Source organism: Dipodomys spectabilis, unplaced genomic scaffold (genome assembly GCF_019054845.1).
Source record: "Dipodomys spectabilis isolate Male_0828 unplaced genomic scaffold, ASM1905484v1 ptg000272l, whole genome shotgun sequence".
Classification (NCBI taxonomy): domain Eukaryota; kingdom Metazoa; phylum Chordata; class Mammalia; order Rodentia; family Heteromyidae; genus Dipodomys; species Dipodomys spectabilis.
In genome coordinates this window covers 2,515,387-2,537,036 of record NW_024870949.1, presented here as the reverse complement: position 1 = coordinate 2,537,036, position 21,650 = coordinate 2,515,387, and the positions used below count along the sequence as shown (strand labels likewise).

General features: G+C 35.2%; 1 pseudogene; it reads right to left on the bottom strand.

The window, feature by feature from the left end:
• Window positions 1-9,350: 9,350 nt before the first annotated feature.
• LOC122126036 lies at window positions 9,351-9,446 on the bottom strand (annotated as a pseudogene).
• Between the last annotated feature and the right edge of the window lie 12,204 nt (window positions 9,447-21,650).

The following is a 21,650-nucleotide window of genomic DNA, read 5'->3' as shown; positions in this document are numbered from 1 at the left end:
TTATAACCTGTATAATATATATGTGTGTATGTGTATATCAATGCATACGGATAGAAACATTTTAACATATTTTTTGTATCTATAGTAGATTTATGAAATCATTCATTGTTATATAATTAAATGGAAACAAAAGTTATTGAGGAGCAAAACAAAGGGAATTATCACATGTTTCTTGTTGTTAAATGGAATATGAATTCCGAGAATCAGTTTGGGGAAACAATCTTTAACAAAATGGATAATGGCTATTAATTCCAATCGATTCATTTGCCCATATTGTGCATCCTCATACATGAATGTCAAAATCAAATCACACTTTTTTGCCTTGGTATTTAAATCACCAGTTATAATACAGGGCATAGATGAAGTAATCAAATAAAGTTTAAAATAATAATAAGTGATGCTATGAGTTAGAGCTGAAAATGATTTTAAATATGATAATAGCTAAATACATTGCATATTTCTTATTTTACTCTATTGTCATGTCCCTCATTCCCACATTAGGAAACTAGATAGAAGGTTCTATCTAAATTATTTGTACAATTATGAAAAAGGTATTGAAAGAATATGGACACAGTGTGGTTTTAGTCTATTGAGACTTGTAGTAGGTAGTGTGTTTTTAAGGACTTGCAAAACGTTGTGATGGAGATACAGGGAGAGATGTGCTTATTCGGGAAAATTGGCTGGAGCATTGCTCCCAGAAAGAGAGTGATGAGTTCTTCCAGAAGGATACAGTAAAATCACTTTCACAAACATGTTCACTGCTGCACTATTCACCGTAACCAAGTTATGGAAAAATCCCAGATGCCCTTTGATGGAGGGATGGTTGGAGAAATTGTGCACATATACATAATTGTATTGCACCCATCCATTATGAAGATTGTTACATCATTTGCAAAGAAATGGATAGATCTAAAAATATGTTAAGTAAATAAAATCAGAACCAAACACACAAAGGACCCATGTTCTGTCCCGTATTTGGAAGACGGAACTTTATGCAAGTTTACACAACAGTATTAACAAAAGCATGCTATTTGCAGAAGAGTATTTAAACGATGAAATTTCTTATAAAATTGACCTTTTAATCCAACGAAATAAATATCACAAAACTGTCACTTGGAAGATGTGTGGGGAAGTCAAAGGGAAGGAATAAAGAGAGTTATGGAGGAAGAGTGTGAAAGCATAATATTCAATACAGATAGTATGCAACTAGAAATAATAAATGTGGGGTCAGATTTGGAAGGGTATGTGAAAGTTATGAAAAATCCATTGTACTTATAAACTGATTTGTTGAATTGAAATTCCCTCATACAACTATTTAATATAAATATAATTAAACACAATAGGGACATCTGATCTTAAGCTACGTTCTCTTACACCATGAGCCAATATAATGGTTTCCTCCTCAGAAATTTTCTTTGCAGGTATTTTCCTCATAATGACAGAAAAGTGAACAACTCAATAAATATCAATACATCACATTGCATATCCTAGACACAATATAAAAATCACAGTAAAAATGTTCGAATTCATCACATGATAAAATATCAGGTAGAAAGTATCAAATGCTGATTATTTTTCCAAGTACTATACTTGTGGTATCTAATTTTCTCTGCCCAATAATCCATAAAGTGAAACTGCTTCTATTTTTATTTTTCAGACGATGATAATGAAGTCTTCAGAGTTAGAATTACTACTACAACATTGCACACATTGTAAGTGTTAGGCTGTGGCCCATTCCCACCATATCAAATAACCTCATTCTATTTTATGACTAAAATACCAGTACTTAGTCTACTAATTCTAGGAAAATTTCCCAAAATTATTGTGCACACTCTAATAATATTTCACTTTATCTTTGTTAGAAAGTAGGTAACTAAACTGGAGGCCGGTGGCTCCTGCCTGTAATCCTACCTACTCAGGAGGCTTAGGTCTGAAGATCCCAGTTCAATGCCAGCTCAGGCAGTCAAGTTCGTGAGACTCTTATCTCTGATAAACCTCTAGTAAATCGGAAGTGGCACTGTGGCTCAAGCAGTAGAGTGCTTGCCTTGAGTGGAAGAGTGCAGGGACAGTGCCCAAGCCCAGAGTTCAAGCGCCACGACAGACCCAAAAAAAAGAAAAAAGAAAAATAGATTAAAAAAAGAAAATAGGTAACTGTAATATGAAACTCCAAGTCCGTAATAAATTTATACCTCCCTGGTGAAAGGAACTGCTAAAGTATAACATTCTTGAATTCTAGCTCAAAATAGTAGAAATCATATTCTATCCCATGACACAACACTGCACTGCCTTGGGACCCCATCTCTGTTTAAAACAGTCATACTGAAAGAATGACCTGCCCAATTACTGATGGAAACAGACTACAGGCCTTATGGACCAATAATTTCCACATTTTGGCTCAACAAAGTTGTTTACCATTGGAAGTATTCTGATTGCATTTTATACCCAACATTTTGAGAGAAATGTACTACTTTAAAATGTTTAAAGGAAAGACTGATATAAAAATCACCTTTGACACCAGATAAATATTTTACCGTTCATATACCTAAAAATGCAGTCTGACCTGTGATTAATGTAAGGAAAGAGAGGTTAAAAATCATAGGGAAGGGGTGACACTCTCCAAAAAGATATGTACTTAATACGTGATTTAACTGAAACCCCTCTGTACAATAAAACTCCTCTTTACAATAAAAATTATTTTTTAAAAAATTAAAAATTCATATATACCAAGACCTAAGCATGAATTAAAGACCCTCCAACTTGTAAACACATTGTTTTAAAAAGACATCAACACTACTGCATTTTTAATTCCTTATAATAATGATCATGATAATGAAAAAATTTAACACTTGAAAATAACTTATTTTCATTTTTTAGCTTTTTTTGTTTAATTTTTTTTATTAATACTGTACAGAGGGGTTACAATAACATGGGCAAGATAATGAGCACATTTCTTATCAAGCATTGTAGCCTCCTCCTTTGTTTCCCCTACCCATCCCTTCCCATCCTCCCCCTGCACCCCTCACCAAACCCTTCCCGTCCCTCCCAAAGTTGTAAAGTTCATTTTCTACATAACGACTTGTACTTCTCATTGCTGCAAGGGTCCACCTGTATCCCTATTTTTGAACGAATTGTTTTTCCCCTTCCCCTCCACAAATTTTACCGACATCAAATACAGTGAAAGAAAAGGTTTTACTGTGGGGGAGGGATGTACAAAGCAACAAAGAAATAATTGTATAAATGTGTTAGAATCAATCGCATGAATGAAAAAAAAACATTTGAATACATATTTTAAGGTTAATTTCCCTAATATCACCTTATTTGACCTTTTCTGCTTGACTCAGACATCTGCTAGATATTGCAAATAAGGGAAACCATGGGACCTATGTTTCTTTGGGCTTGGCTTACTTCACTTAATATAATTTTTTCCAAGTCTTTCCATTTCAATATAATAATGGCTGTACATGACAAACGTACAGCCAGCATTATACTTAATGGTGAAAAAATAAACCATTTTCTCTTCACTCAGGAACAAGACAAGGATGTCCATTCTCTCCACTTCTCTTCAATCTAGTATTAGAATGCCTAGCTACAGCAATAAGACAAGATGCAAACATCAAGGGGATCCAAATAGGGAAAGCAGAAGTAAAACTCTCCCTTTTTGGAGATGACATGATCTTGTATTTAAAGAATCCTATAGACTCCACTCCCAAATTACTCAAGCTGATTCAAAACTTTGGCAAAGTAGTAGGGTATAAAATTATCCCCCCAAATCAATAGCTTTTCTGTATGCCAACAATGAGAAAAGTGTGTCTGAAATGAAGAAAGCAACTCCATTTGTAACAGCTCCACAAAAAATAAAATACCTAGGACTTAACTTAACCAAAGAAGTGAAGGACCTCTATGATGAAACCTTTAAAAACTTGAAAAAGGATATCAAAACAGAACTTAGGAAATGGCAAAAACTCCCATGCTCCTGGATTGGAAAGATCATCATCATGAAAATGGCAATTCTTCCCAAGGCTATCTACAATTTCAATGCGATACCTATCAAAATTCCAACCACATTCTTCAAGATAACAGAAGAGGCAATCCAAAAATTCATATGGAACAATGAAAGACCCCGAACAGCAAAAACGTTCCTCAACAGAAAGAACACTGCTGGAGGAATATCAATACCAAATTTCAAACTCTACTATAAAGCCATAGTAATCAAAACATCATGGTACTGGCACAAGAACAGACCTCACGAGCAATGGAATAGAATTGAAAACCCAGAAATGAACCTACAGACCTATAGCCATGTAATCTTGAATAAGGGAGCTAAAAAAAATAGAATAGAAGAAAGACAGCCTCTTCAGTAAATGGTGCTGGCAAAATTGGTTAACTATTTGTAGAAAACTAAAGCTAGTTCCTTATATATCACCCTGCACCAGAATCAACTCCAAATGGATCAAAGACCTTGGGGTCAAAACAGACAATCTGAAAACATTAAAAGATGGAATAGGAGAAACCCTAGGACTCCTTGGCGCAGGCCGAAATTTTCTTAATACAGACCCAGGAACACAACAAATCAAAGAAAGGTTGAACAAATAGGATTGCATGAAGTTGCAGAGCTTCTGCATGGCAAAGGACATAGCTAGCAAGATCAATAGAAAACCCACAGATTGGGAGAAGATCTTCACTAGCCATACACCGAACCAGGGTCTCATAACTTAAGTATACTTGGAACTCAAAAAATTAAATCCCCCAACAACAAATCCTCAAAGAAACAACTGCCCAATAAGTAAGTGGGCTAAAGACTTAAAGAGAAACTTCTCTGAAGAGGAAAGAAGAATGGCCAATTGACACATGAAGAACTGCTCAACCTCCCTAGCCATAAAAGAAATGCAAATCAAAATAACATTTAGATACCACTTCACCCCAGTTGGAATGGCAAAAATCAACAACTCTAATAACTTATTTTGTTGAGAGTAGGACACAAAACACAAGATTAATCTTAATCATTTTGAAAGACCTTTATTTATACTACAAATTCACTCTTATAACTATAAAGATTCTAAAACTAACTGAAGTGCATAGACACAATGGAAATAATTTAACTTTATCATCTACATTCAAAGGACTGTGTTAATAGAAAAGAGTTATACTAATAATTAGCTTACCAAATTCACTTACATTCTTTTATTCTATTTCATTTAGTTTCATAAAAACTGGCTTTTCATAAAATGATGCATAAAAAGCCTATATACCCACTTACATTTTCATATCTTAATATTTATTTCAGAAATCTCTTTAGCTGCATAGTCAATGAACTGAAATAATACTTAAATATTCAAAGGCTTTTCAGAAATTGCAAGACTCTCTCTGGGATGTTATTTTTATTGGAAAAGATATTCAAAAAGCTCTATTTGTTAAAGTTGTGATATTTACTCCCACAAAACAGTCATTAGTGAAGTTCCCTTTGCATGTACAAAACAACTTCACATATATTCACAATCTGGAGATGACACATGATTTTTGTTTGTTTATGAAAGGAATATCTAACAAGCATAACTACAATACTTATTTTCAGTCAATAAGATGGGGTATTCAAACGTAATATGGGATTGATTATCTCTTAGTGAGAAGAGATATGATCTTACAAAGAAAGTTATTTTCAATAGAAATCCGGAAAGAGTTTATTCACCTTGGATTTCACAGGAATAACCAGAAAGTAATACTTGTTTGGTCAAGTCAGTCAAACTTACTTCATGAGTGTAACTTAAATTTATAACCCATATAAGATCCCAGATACATATTTTGTACTGACAGTCATCATATAGTAATAACTTACTACCTAATTATTTCTGTATCTTCTAACCTAACATATAAGAGCTGAATGCAGTCTCTTTTATATAACTTAATGTTGTAAATGCTTTGGTTATGATGATGTTATTATTTGACAAATAAAATGTACAGAAGGGTGGTTCCAATGAAATGACATGACAGAACACTGATAAATAAAAACATTACAACATTTAACTCTTTTCAGCCTCACCCTGTCCACATTGGCAAGCAACATTGCAACAGCACATGCACACATATACACAACACACATGTGCGCACATGTACACACACATATACATGCATGAAAAATTCAGGGTTTATTGTACAAAAAAGTTTAAATAAAATATTAGTGATTAGGAGAAATGATAATTTGCCTTATTACAAAATAATACATAATCTAGTCACCACAGGTTTTACATTTTACCTACCTCTCCACATGTGACCACTTAATTTATTTCTAATTAATTAATTACCTAAATAATTAATTCATTTCTTTGGTGCTAATACTATGGCTTGAACTCAGGGTCTGGCCCTGAGCCAGAATTTGTTATTTTGTTTTGTTTTAGTTTTCTTCAAGGCAAGCATTTTTCTGCTTGTACCACAGCTCCATTTCTAGCTTTTGCTGGTTACTTTCAAATCAGAGTCTAATGGATTTTTTTTCTTAGTCTGGTTTCAAATCACAATCCTCAGATTTCATCTTTTGTATTAGCTAAGATTAAAGACATGAGTCATCAGTGTGGCTTCTACTTTTTTCTCTATACTTATGTAATGCACACATTTAGATAGTAATTTGAAACTGAAAGTATGAAAGCAAGATGTACAATGATGATATTGTCTTGTCAGAAATTCAAGTTAGTAATGTAAAGTTCTTCTTAATACCATACACAAAAATACCATGATATAATGTAAGAGAACTCATTATTGAATATATGAGCTTAGGAGCTTTCTAATAGATCCATTATTTATTGTTACCCAACATTAGAAAAAAAATGTATAATGTAGTAGTAAAATGGAAGTCCTTTGCATGACTACTTAAATTCCTTGTGTTTTTAATGACACTTGATTTCATCTAAATAAGTAGGCCTGTCTATTGTCTTCATGTGATTTTGATGATTGAAAGTGCTTAATGAGAAGTTAAAATGTATTAGTAGTCCTTTGCTATCAATTCTCACTTTTTCTTCTTGGAGTATATAATGTTCAAAGCAATAGTTCAGAATCAGCACACACACAAAAAAAAGTTCAGAATCATGCTTCCACTTACACTGGAAGCATGATTGGCCTGACTTCTCTAGCTGCTTTCCTAGCCTGGACCTATTCCTTCACTGTACAGGAAAAGTGGGATTCAATTGATTTCAGTCAGATCTGTTACTAGAATTATCAAGGATTTAGATTCTTATCTGTAATTTGGTCAAAGATGTTTCTCTCTATGTAGGCTACTAAAAATGTATTTACTAATTTCAAGTAAATACATACATTCTATTCCCATCATTTAAAAAAAAATTTTTGCTTGCTCAATAAATTGATCAGAGGCATGGATTTTGTTGCTAACTAGGTCATTGCACATCTCTCTTCCTCTCTCCTTCATGGTTCTCATAGATAATATGATTGCTCCATAATTATCCTAATTTAATTTGCTTTTATATTTTTGGTTGCATCATTTCATTTTCTGCTCTGCCATTCCCCAAATCATTTATACAGAAGGCATTATTTCATACTTTCTCATTCCTAGAAGGAGCTGCACATGAAGACACCACTGGTCCTCATTTTCAGGCTTTACCTTTGAATACGGTGTAACATCTTTCCTCTGCTCTCCATCAATTCCCTAGACCCTAGTTAGAATAATTTTGAATAGTAAAAATGGAAAAAGAGAAAATAAATCATGGTTAAAAATATAAGCAAGAATTCACCAGATATTTCTGACCAGTTCTATCAATGTGAATTATTAGGGAAATACATGGACACCTCATTCCCACTGGGAAATACATGATTACCTCATTCCCACTGGTATCAAAGTCTCTGGTTAGGCAATTCTGATGAAGATGAAGAAAAGGATGAAAAAGTAAGGAATGGTATCAATTACAAGAAAAAAATGGAGAAGGATCCAAACAAATTTCTTTGGGCTGCTGAAAATGATCGGCTTACTACAGTGCGGCGACTACTTCAAAATGGCCACTCATGTGAATACTAGGGATGACAATGTGTATACCCCTCTTCACCGGGAAGCCTACAGTGGACACTTAGACATTATCCGTGAGTTGGTGGCTCAAGAGGAACATACAATAACTGTAGATGCCTGGACACCCCTGCACAGTGTATATATGTGGAATAATACCAGAGTGGCTTCTTTTTTACTTCATCATGATGCAGATACCAATGACAAAATTAAAGGCCTCTTGTCCCCCTTGCTGCTGAGAATTGAGATAGCAAAGATATTCTGGATCTCCTCCTGTTGAACCATTATGTCAATCCAGGCCTGAAGAACAACTTGGAAGAAACTGCATTTGATATTGCCAAAAGGATAAATATGTATCACTACCGCTTGGAAATTGTGGAAGGCTTTACGAATTGTTCTTCTAAGTTCTAATAGTTCAGTTAAGTTTCTTAAATTTCAAAAATGCCAATCCGTCCTTTGTGTCCATACAAAATATTTTCACAATACAAATAACAGCAATCAATATCTTGTTTTGTGGGGGTTTTTTTTGGTCAGTTGTGGGGCTTGAACTCTGGGCTTGGGCTCTATCCCTGCACTCTTCAGCTCAAGGAGAGCTCTCTAGCGCTTGAGCCACAGCTCCACATCTGGTTTTCTAGTGGTTTATTTGAGAAAAGAGTCTTATGGACTCTCCTGCCCGTGCTTTTAACTGTGATGCTCAGATTTCAGTCTCCTGAGTAGCTAGGATTATAGGCGTGAGCCTCCAGCGCCCAGCAACAGCGATATCTTACTGTAAAAATTCATGGATTCCGTGGAATTCTTCCAAGTGAATTGCCTGCCTTTGATGTCAAAATGTATTCAAGAGTTTTTGTATACATCTATAATGAGTTCTGCAGAGTGTGTGATTTCTTAATCAGAAAGAATTTTCTTACCTGTTGAAATCAGTAGTACAGAAACTAAAGTATTTCTGATGCTTGGCTGGAAAAGTATATTTTAAAATATTCTACATTCTATGTTTGTATAATGCCTATAATCTATTTTATCCTCTCCTAGGTATACTCTGAATTCTACATTGTTTTATAATATATAGGTTCATTATTGTGTCCTTTCAGATTGCATTCCATATAGAAACAGTTTAAGATTCCTTTTTTTCCTAGGTCCTTATAGTATTATATTTCTTTGGGATAAAATGTCAAAGTTGTATAATTTCAAAAGTTTTGTAAAGTTTATGCTACATAAAGGCTTTTCTAGTGTGAAGATTTAATACACTGATGTCAAACTAACATTTAATTATATGAATTACGTGTATTGATACACTTGTAATTTTGTAATCAAGTTTTTAATAACTTTTTTCATTTCTTGTATCTGTAGAATGAAAAATATGGAATATTCACAAATTTTCATATCATCCTTGTGCAAGTGCCATGTTAATCTCTGTATTTTAATTTGGGTATATGTGCTACAGAAGCATGTAGTATCCTCTAAATTTAAGTAGTTAATGAGACAAACTTTATACAGGCGTATATCCTTGGTTGCCTAACAATGCTATTGATCTTATTTCCCTAAAATTCTGTGAATATTGGAAAAAAATTATATTGTTCAGTCGATTGCTCACATACGCAATTTTTTTATCCGTGACAATTTTAAGTCTTTTTAATGTGGGATTTAATCGTACTTTCAAGTATTTATATATAGGTCCAAAGGTGATGGCTTTTTCAAGTACTTATTTATCCAACTGAGCATTGTGGAGCTAATGGATTCAAAGTAAGCCTTGCGTAAGAGCTACTTCTAAACTTCTACAACTGAAATTTTCCAAATGAGGTCTTACTGACACAAATGTTTACCTGGTCCTTTACTCTTCTTCCCTGTAGGAACAGACCAACCAGAATATCTTACCCTGAGAGTATAGATTATATTACTTGAACAAAATTAATCTTAGTTACAAGGTATCATAGAGAGAGGAACAGTTCAGACAGAACTTTTCATACTAAAATATAATTAATCAAAATATAATTGTTTATAATACCTACCATTTCAAAAGTAGCTAAAGCCAAGAAGGTGAAAAAATTGTTCATATGCATGATGACCTAATGTCCTGGCCTGTCTATCATCCAACCAGGCAGGAACTTACACTGCTGCCTTTCTATAACCAAATATTTTCATAGTTGCAGGAGGATTCCATATGTTTCTCCTCAATATTAGGCTTTAAATTGATAATGTATTAATCATAATATTTCCTCTTACCTCCAGGCTGTAAATCTACAAGTGGTAAAGCTTTAGGTCTAACTCTATCAAACACTGAGGTAGAGATAATGCAATAATACTTTAAAACAGAGTTGCCTTTGATACACTAACTACAACAGAACAATGTAAAACACGTGCCTTTTCATTATGTTATATATTATTATATATTTTATATTTATATGTGCTGATTTTTTATTTCACACAGTGAAACTTACTAGAATTAGTTGATAATTTGACAAATATATTGATATTTATTTATTCCAATAAAGAGAATTGGAATGTAAATAATTAGGTTTAGAATATATATTAGAATATAAAAAAATAGTGCAATGTCTTCGGCATAAACTTGTGATACCTTCTAAGTGTTCTTGGTCTTCTGAATTCACAGGGTAAAAAAACAATGTTGTTTTCCTCTAATCTATAAGGGATTTTACTCTGCTGCTCTAGTTATTGTTTTAACTCATTATTCCCAAACTGTTTTTCTCCATATTTCTGAAGCATTCCTACTGATTATGGCCAAATTTTGCTGATATGATGTCTAAAAAAATATTATTATTCTGCAGGACCCGTGGGTCCTAGGATCCCAGGTTCCAGTTACCTGCATCATCAGATAATAGTCGCAAAACTTTTCACCTAGGCCTATGTAACATGCCAACAGAAAGTAATTGAAGACCCATCTCAATTTCTCATTTCCTATATTTCAGGACCCCAATTCCTCAAGATGAAGAAATTAGCAGTAAGCAATTTTATAATGCAAGGCAACTTAAAATAGAGGCTGAGATCACAAACTCTGAGAGAAAGTACTGTAATTCAAACTTTCAATTTACAGATGACAAGCCCATATGAGTGAACAAGATCACGAAGTGTCATAAGATTATTTTTAATATCCCTCCCCTATGATTAATGAAATATTTCAATCCAGCATAAGTGGGCAAAAAAATAGTTCCTGGAAGGCTAGATCCTTAATTGGTTTAACAAGTCCCTGAAAACTTAACTTAGAGGTCAAATTTAATTCAGAAAAACATTAATTGAGAAAACCCTTAGTGATTCAAAATATTGGTACTTCAGTAAAACTTGGTTCTCTGGTATAAAAATGTTGTCATTCTCAAACCAATGATAACCTACATTTAATCTCCTGAAAATATATTCCTTTTCAAATAAGCTTTTTAATATCACATTTGCCAAAATAACATTTGACAAGTAGATGATAACTAGGGACATTACAAGTGTTTCAAGTGTATGGAGAAAGTTACAATAGAGTTGATTTATTTACCCACCACTAATTCCAAACAGGTTCAACCATTCATTAAAGTGGAGAAAGAGTACCACCCACCATTGTGTTGTTCAGTAGGTGCCTTCCAGAAATGTGTTAAGTAGATCAGCATTCCATATTTCAAACCCAAACATTAGCACATAAAGAAAATTTCATTACTTAATAAGGTACATTTAATTAATTAATGTATTTTATTTATTTTTTATTTTGAAAATACTGTACAGAAGGGTTACAATTACATGGGCAAGATAATGAATGCATTTCTTTTTTTTTTTTTTTTGGTCCAGTCGTGGGGCTTGAACTCTGGGCCTGAGCGCTGTCCCTCAGCTCTTCAGCTCAAGGCTAGCGCTCTACCACTTGAGCCACAGCGCCACTTCCGGCTTTTTTCTTTTTGCTTGTGTGGTGCTGAGGAATCGAACCCAGGGCCTCGAGCATGCAAGGCAAGTGCTCTACCACTGAGCCACCTTCCCAGCCCATGAGTGCATTTCTTATCAAGCATTGTAGCCTCCTCCTTTGTTTCCCCATCCCATCCCTTTCCATCCGTCCCCTGCCACGCCCAGACCTCCCCGCCACCCTCCCCCCCCAACTAAAGTTGTAAAGTTCGTTTTCAACATAACGATTTGTACTTCTCATTGTTGCGACGGGTCCAACTGTATCGTTATTTAAACGACTTGTTTTCCCCCCTCTACAAATTATACCGACATCAAATACAGTGAAAGAGGGGGTTACTCTGTGGGGGGAGGGATATACAAAGCAACAAAGAAATAAAATTATAAATGCATTAGAAACAATCACATGAAAAATAAACATTTGAATACATATCTTAGGGTTCTTTTCCCTAACATCACCAATAAGGTACATTTTAAAAAGTCACAAATATTTGCCTCATCATATGTTCTTTTATGTTTTCCTTATCTGTCCAATGTAGTAAGAAATATGACTTTAATTCTTTAATATGGTATTCATCATAGATATGACAAACATAAAATCTATCTTGTATTTCTATCATATTTATCTATAGTAGTAAATTTTAGTTTTCTTGTTTTTCCAAAACTTATAGGTAGTAGAAAATATTTTCCCATGTAAAATAAATTAATCACACCATTGTACAAGGGCATTTATAAAAATTGGTAGTTAGGAATATATTCTAAGCCATTTTTAAACTTTCTTGTTGACTAAAATTAATCATACAAATGGATGAGAATTAAATTATGTTTAGGTGCTTTACGTCTCCAGCCTTTAAATTGTTATTGCAGATGAATAAGTTATTTAAATCTAAGCTGACACCAGTTCAAGTATATGCAGGATTGTAACTCCATGGAATGTATATTAACCTTTCAAAGTATTAACAGACAGTTTAACAGAATGACTAACAGGAAGTTGAAACCAGAGAGTACGCAATGTACACATGTGATGAAGGAAGTGCAAAATCGTAAATAAATCTTGGAATAGGCGTTAGTTGAGAATCATAAGAGTGACTCTGACCTAGGTGCATTGGACAATTAGATGGATATATTTAATTGTAACACACTTGCACAATCTTCTGTAATTCAGTTAAAAACCACAACCAAAACAAAAACACACAAAAATCACAACCAAACAGCAATCTCTAGAGAGTATGAATATGACCTCTCAAAATTTTAAGCAGTTTATGAAGAGCAGTCTAAAGAGGGCAGTTTGGGGTAGGGGAGAATTTTGAACAAATTTAAATAGTTTGTCTAAGGTTATAAATCACATACATCTGCTGCAAATGTTATCTTTCTTCTGTGAGTTCTCTTTGTCTAACTGGATACTCTAGTCCTGAGACACACTTGATAGCTTGTGAAGGTAGAATGGAAGAAATAAGATCAAGAACCCATTACTCCAAATGTTTTGGCCTCCCTCCACTGCAGAAGCCAATACGCTTAACTAGTGCTTCTAAGAACGTGTTTTCTTACCTTTTCCATTTTCTAAATTCTTTGCCAAACCCGAAATTTTTTAGCTTATGTAATAAGAGATTTGTTCACTATCTCATGTTAATAAGGATTTTATTTTTTGTGAGCCACTTAGAACTGTGAAATCATTTGTTTGAAGTATCCAATCAGTTATTTTTTCTGTGTTTCACTGCTTCACATGCAAAGATATTGTGGAACGTGTTACAAACAGAGAAGTGTAAACCCAATACCTTCTTTCATTGTGGAGGGAACTTTCTCCCTAAATATTTTGATCCAAGTTATCTTTTTCAGAGAATTACTGCTTGGTAATTAAAGGTTAATTCACAAAATTTGATGCCTTGTTTTTTTAAGAACTTTGAATTTAAATTCCACTACAACTTTGTTTCACAGAGTGAGAGTATATTTCCTGCGTAAGGACAATTCTCAAGGAAACCTACAGGATTTACAGCAAGTTTTCTGAGGTTTGTTTGTTTACTGTGAAAAAGAGCCATCTTCACCCACATTGCTCCCTCTCTACCAAGTCTCCATCGATTTCTTTCAATGAAAGCCTATTCTCCCAGGCAATTTTAACTCTTATTAATAGGCTAAGTTGTTAAAAAGTTTTAACAATTAAAATTTAACTGTCATAACTTTAATACTCTTCTGAAATTTTTTATCAGAACCATGAATTCAACATTCAGGTAACTCTTTAGCACCATGGGTGAAGGCAAAACTCACTCTCCTTGTGGAAAAGAAATTCAGTCTAGAGTTCGCAGAGTCTGAATGAAGGCCATGCAAAGGAAAAATATTTCTACATATGTGTAATATATGTTTACTTGTGTATGTTTATTACATATTATGATTTTTATTAATTATTTTGTATTTATTTTATTTTTTACTTGATTTATTTATTGTTTGTTTGTTGTATTTAGTGTTATTATACACATAATATTTAGTACATTTTGTATATCTATTATCAAATTATATACAATAATTTAGGACATTGACTAATTTTTCATTAATACATTTTTAAGTGTTGAAACATGATATATAATTTAATGGAAGCATTTGTCACAGTCTTCACATGCTTAAAGTCTCTCCAAATATGAGCTTTGTCTTATTTGTCTTTGGACACTTCCTATAGGCATTTTTTAGATGATTTATACTCACAAGCCTTTTCTTGAGGATAGGCAATTTGAGGGATAAAATTGCAAGGCTGGGGCTAGAAATGTGTCATATTGGTAGAGCTTGCTCAGCATGCCTGAATGCCAGGGTTTGAATCCTCAGTGCCACATACTCAGAAAAAGCCAGAAACTGTGGAGTGGCTCACATGGTAGAGTGCTAGCCTTGAGAAAAGAAGCTCAGAGACAGTACCCAGCCCCTAAGATTAAGCCCCAGGATTGTCAAAACAATAGGCCAGATGCCTGTGGCTCACAACTGGAACCCTGGCTTTTCGGGAAGCTAAGATTTGAAGACCACAGTTCAAAAACAGCCTAGGCAAGGAAAGCCTGTTAGACTCGTATCTCCAATGAACAAGAAAAAGACCCCACCTGACGATGTGGGTCAAGTGGTCGAATGTTCACCTTGAGCTGAAGGGCTCAGGGACCGATGCCCAGGCTTGAGCTGGAGGCACACAAATGGAAAAAAAAAGTGAGGGTTAATCAAATTACTTTCCTTATTTGCTAATTAGGAGAACGTTGTATGTAAAATGAATGCTGGTGTACACCAGAATTGGAGTCAGAGCTCAAGGTTCAATTGTAGCACATCCATAAGCCCAGCCTCTCAGATTCTAGCATTATAAACTTATGTCGTACAGGGTTCTGAATGGTCCATTGTTGAAAGGCTCTCCAAGCCCCTTGTGATAAGCAGTGGACTTGTATTGTCAATGTCATTACAGTTCTGAACCTAGCAGAGCACCCGTAGCTCACGCCTGTTACCCAAGCTCAGAAGGCTGAGGTCTGAGGATCACAGGGTAAAGCCAGCCAGGACCGGAAAATGTATGACACTTTAACTTCCACTTCTGAAAGGTCAGATGTTCAAGAGCTTCTAGTGTTTCCTTTGGTGATGAGAAGTTCTCGAGCTATAGAAGCAGGAAAAAACATTATTGACTCATCATGTGTTCAAATGAAGTTCTCAGGATCCAAACCCTAGCCCTGTTAGCATGATGAACTCCAGTGTAACACTATATTTGACGGACAGAAAACAGTTGCAAAAGCCAGGCTAGGTGAAGAGATCTTTGCCTGCAGGATTAGGTGACAGAATGTACACACTCAACAGGGATGTGAGCTGGAAAACCACTTCATTCATTCCAGGCACAGACAGCATTGTGGGGAAACCTGAAATATTTATTAGAGTTACACCATGGTCAGGCTTTTCTCTGCCTCTTCAAACAATGACTAATTAACCTTCCTCCCTCAGGTGAAGGGAGCCTCAGCCTATCTTTAGGTTAACAATAGAGCACCAATTTAGTGGGGAAGAAGGGAGGAACAGAGCAGAAAAACCTTGCCATCTGGTCTTAAGGAATGGGTTTTTGACTCTCCATCTGTCAGATTTGAAGACCCTTCTTCTACCTCTGCCAGTCTTTTCTCCTTCCTTCATTCTCCACATCATTAATGCAAGTCCCCAGTCCAAGGAGAGGCAGGGCCCTTTCTCTTCTGTCGCCAAGCACCTGAGTTAGAACCTGGCTCTGCCCACTTGACTCTGGGGCCCTCAGTTGCCTGAGAAGTGGGAAAGAGACAGTCTTCCTGCTCTGTGGTAGTGTGAAGGTGATGCTGGTGGCCTGGCACACTGCAGAAGGCCTCATGACTGGTACTTATTCCTTTCTTTCCTCCTGACATCCAAGACCATATTCATCTCTCATCTTTCTATGTATCTAGTATCTATCTATGTATCTATCTATGTGTCTATCTATGTATCTATCTATGTGTCTATGTATTTATGTATCTATGTATCTATGTATCTATCTATCTATCTATCTATCTATCTATCTATCTATCTATCTATCTATATTTATCTGCATGCCTGCCTACCTACCTACCTACCTATCTTTTTGCCTGCACTTGGGTTGAACTCATGGCCTGGGCACTGTATGCTGCACTCTACAACTTGAGCCAAAGCATCAATTCTGGCTATTTCTGTGAATGTCTATTGAGGAATTGAACCCAGGGCTTCTTGCATGCTAGGCAAGCACTCTCTCACTACTACACATTCCCAACCTCCTCTTCTTTTTTTCTTTTTTGAATTGTTTTTGGGTCTGGTCATAGGGCCTAAACTCTGGGCCTGGGCACTGTCCCTCAGCTCTTTAGCTCAAGGCTAGCACTCTATCACTTGAGCCACAGCACCACTTCCTGCTTTTTTTTTTTTTTTTTGCTTATTTGGTGCTGAGCAATCAATCCCAGGGCCTGGGGCATGCAAGGCAAGTGCTCTTCCACTGAGCTACCTTCCCAGCCCCAACCCTTATATTTTTCTTCATGGTAGTTTTTACATAAGTATGCTACCATTTTACTTCCCCATGTTTAATTTTCTGAATACTGGTTACTTCTGAGAAACCTGATTTTTTTCTTCCCCTGCCTGGTTTGTGACTGTTCCTGCATTGGCCTCATAATAAAATGTAAATAAAGGCTGCTGTGTGTGACCTGCTTTATCCAGATGTCTGCACAGATTTCTGTGTATGTCTTTTTGTTGCCAGTCCCGGACCGCTGACTCAGGATCTGGGCACAGCCCATGAGCTGCTTTTGCTTAAGGCTAGCCCTCTACCACTGGAGCCATATGGCTCTACTTCTGGCTTTGTTAGCACAGAAGTTGGACAGGTGTCTCAAGGACTTTTCTGCCTAGGGTGACTTTGACAATGATCTTCCTATCACAGCCTTGTAAGTATCAAGGAGGACTGCTGAGAGCGAATGGTGCCTACTTAATCACTGGTCTTGCTGATGTTCATAGATAGACCAGTGAGTTCCCTATGCTGAGGTTAAGGTGGTGGGAGCTGGATCCCACAGTTGGAATCATGGTCCTGCTACCTCCAAATGGCAGGAGATCCTAAGAAATACATTCCTGTCTAAATGAATACCAATGGAATGTCATGTATGTTATGATTTAATGGGCACTTCTTGAATGATTCTAGGATAAAATTATACATACACACACAAACATATAAATATGTTTGTGGGGGACTGAACTCTGGGCCTGGGCTCTGTCTCTTAGTTCTTCAGCTCAGGGCTAGCACTCTACCACTTGAGCCACAGGGCCACTTCTGACTTTTTTCTTTTTGCTTATGTGGTGCTGAGGAATCGAACCCAGGGCCTCATGCATGCAAGGCTAGCGCTCTAACACTGAGCCACCTTCCCAGCCCAAAATTATACACAATTATATTATGGTACTCTGATCCGTTTTAATTAATAAGTTATGAAGCATTTAAACAATCACATTCATTAAATGGAGGCATAATGAAATACCTAAGAATTGGGCGTCACATAGTATAGAGATACCATATTTTTCTGCCAGGACTTTCTTTCGTTAATTGGAATATACCATTTTCTGAATGTAGTTTGATATATGAAACTAGGATATATTATACCTGACCAGAAAATCAATTATTCATACATTTTTATCACAAATGCTTATAGCAAAATGTAGAGGTAAATCCAAATTATGTATATTTGAAGGCAATGCTTGGTTAGTCCTCTTCTCACATTCCCCATTCCCTTGATGAGAGTAATACATATTGTAAGGAAATGCTTAGAAGGTTTTAGAGAAATAGGTTGACTTTAAACCAGTGAGTTACTCTATGTTGTATGTTGTTTATTTATATCCTGAAAAGGTAAGTTCTTACTTCATCATTTTCCTTAGGCTTTATACTCAGATTTAATCTCTGATGGGTGAAAAATAAAGATATAAACATTTTTTAACAGTGGCTAAATTTAGGATGAGGAATCTAGGTACAATGGTACTCATGCAGATACTTCTCATAAGTCATGGGACCATGATATCAAAATGTTAACCAATGCTAACTTGTGTCATGCTTATGAAATTTTGTGTATTATAAACAGTGGTTATTAGAAATTTTGTAATTAACATCATTTTATTGGTTAGGAACTGAAGTGAGTCATTATAATCAGAACAAAATTTAAGGAGGCATCCTAAATTAGTTACCAAGATATACATCATGTAACACAATGCTTTAAAAATGCAAGCTAATTGAGATAATTTATGAAAAAAATCAACATTTGCAATAAATATAGAATCATTGTGGCTGATATTTCTTTTACTCCAGTTGCAATACAGCTTACATGATGACTTTTCGGGTTATATGTTTAGTTAGGTTTTGATATTTAATTGGAGAAGTTCTGTTCTTTTATATATTCATTTGTCAGATCAAAGAGGAAATGAATTGCATGCCAAAGTCGACATCCATAATAATGTTACAGATGTATCCTGCTACTTTGCCAAAGTTTCAAATCAACTCGAGGAACTTGGGTCTTTTTATTTGGATCTATCTAAATAGGCATTCAATTTTGTCAGTACTAGACAGATTATTTTCCAGAAACTACTTCTCTCTTTTCATAGATTTTTAATTTAATTTATATCATGTGTTGATGTTTTCCTTTAGATAAGCCACATTCAGTCTTCTACAAAGTATAATTTGGAGTAGTTTCAAATTATATACACTCATGTACACTGCTCAGATTCTGTTATTTACGTATTTTTTCTTGTTAAATAAGTAGGAATTAGGTCTCAATATGGATACTATTAGACTTATTCGTTGCATTTCTGAATTTTTTAAGTATGTCATGACTTTGTTATTTTATTCTTTTAGATATGTGCAGGTCTCACTCCGCATACAGTCACATTTGTTTTAAACAATTTGATCCCTTCAATGGATTTGCTATGTTAGGTTCATTTTGATGAATTTAATTACAAATTAACACAACCGTTTTTCTTAGACACAGTTATCTTTATGGCTCTACTCCAATTTAACATGTAATTGAGGTTTTAGTGCTTAAAAAAACTGGGCACAACCTGTTTTTGTTCCTGGGGGAGTTCTACTTTGTTGGTTGTTTTTCCAGTTGGGGCGACTTCAACATATGTTTGTATTTTATTTCAATTGTTTTTTGTCTATATTTTGTTTCATATAAGGGAAAGTATAAAAAAAAAGAATCAGTGATTTAGAACTTTTCCAAATAGAGTTATTAGAGAGACACTTGAAATTTTGTGACAACTGGGAATGGGCAGGTCTTCATAGTGGACGGGGTAGCAGAATAAAAGACATTGTGTGACATGATATGAATTCTTCCTCCTCTTGCCTCACTATTTCCAATAGTATTACTTCAAGGTCTTTAGTGGAAAGAAAATAAATTTGTGTGTATGAACTCTGAATTTTTGGTTCAATTGGGACACACTACACATTCATATTTGATTTTAAATCTAAAATCTTCTTTCTTTCATTTAAAAATCACAAATGTGAATTTATAATGCTAAAATAACATCTACTAATTTATCTCAAATGGTCCAAACTATTTTCGCTTCAAACTATATGTAATATAAAGGGTAATAATAATTGTGAGTAATAAAGTATATAATAATTGACTTTGGGGAAAGTCAATTACAGTGGATTTTTGTGAGATACTGAGTAATAGTAAAACATATTTGATTCTATTAAAAATTCACAGTTACATGTAAAAATAATTCATAGTTATAAACTAATGCTGAAAAAGTAAGATAATTTATTGGAAAAAGACAGAAGTTTTAATAAATTTGCTTTTTTTTTTAATTGTCTTGAATCTGCACTTTAGTGGCTCATACCTGTAATCCTAGCTACCTAAAAGTCTGACATCTGAGGATAGTGGTTCAAAGCCAGCCTGGGCATAAAAAGTCTGTGAGACTCTTATCTCCAATATATCTCTTGAAAACTAAAAACAGCACTGTAACTCAAGTGGTACAGTGGTAACCTTGAACTGAAGAGCTAATGGACAGTGCCAGGCCCAGAGTTCAAGCCCCAAGGCCGACAAAAAAACTTGACATGATTTTTACTTTATTATTTCATGATTTTTTTTATTGTGAAAATACATACAGAAGGTTTATAAGTACTTGAACAAGGTAATGAGTAAATTTCTTATCAATCATTGTTGTCTTCTCCTTTGTTTCCCCTTCCCATCTCCCCTTCTTCCCGCCTAAAGCCGCACCAAAGTTGGAAAGTTCGTTTTTGGACATAATGTCTTCTAAATGTCATTGTTGCAATGGGTCCACCTGTATCCCAATTTGTTTTTACCTTGCCCTCCCCAAATTATACCCACATCAAACACAGTGAAAACAAGGGTTATACCGTGGGGGAGAAGCATGGAAAGCAACAATGAAATAATCTTATAATCATGCTAGAAACAATAGCAAGAAAAAAAAACCATTTGAGTCTTTATCTTGGTGTTCATTTCACCGAACATCAACCTGTCTGACAGTTTCTCTTTGTATTAGACATATACTAGTTTTTGCAATTAAGGGAAACCATAGGACCTACGTTTCTCTGGGCCTGGCTTACTTCACTTAATATAATTTTTTCCAAGTCTTTCAGTTTCCTAACAAATGTGGCAATGTCATTCTTTCTGATGGAGACATAGAATTTCATTGTGTATATATACCACATTTTCTTGATCCATTCGTCTACTGATGGGCATCTGGTTTGGTTCTGTATCTTAGCTATGGTAAATAATGTTGCAGTAAACATAGTTGTGCTGGTAGCTTTCATATGGTCTCGTGTGTGAACATCTGGGTAAATGCCCAAAAGTGGGATTGCTGGGTCTTCGGGGAGCGCTATGTAGTCTTTTGAGGAAACTCCATACTACTTTCCAAAGTTGTTGAACAAGTTTACAGTCGCACCAACATCTCCTGCAGCTTCTCTTGTTATTAGTTTTATTATAGCCATCCTAAGTGGGATGAGGTGGTATGTCAGTTTTTAGATTTGCATTTCTTTTATGGCTAGGGAGCTTGAGCATTTTTTCATGTGCCTATTGGCTATCCTTCCTTCCTCTTCAGAGAAGTTTCCCTGTAAGCCTGTAGCCCACTTATTTATTGGGCAGTTGTTTCTTTGAGGATTTTTTGTTGGGGGATTTAATGTTTTGAGTTCGAGGTATATTTTAGATATGAGACCCTGTCTGTTGTATTTCCAGTGAAGATCTTCACCCAATCCGTGGGCTTTCCTTTGAACTTGCTAGCTTTGCCCTTTGTCATGTTGTGTTTCTGGGTCGCTATTAAAATT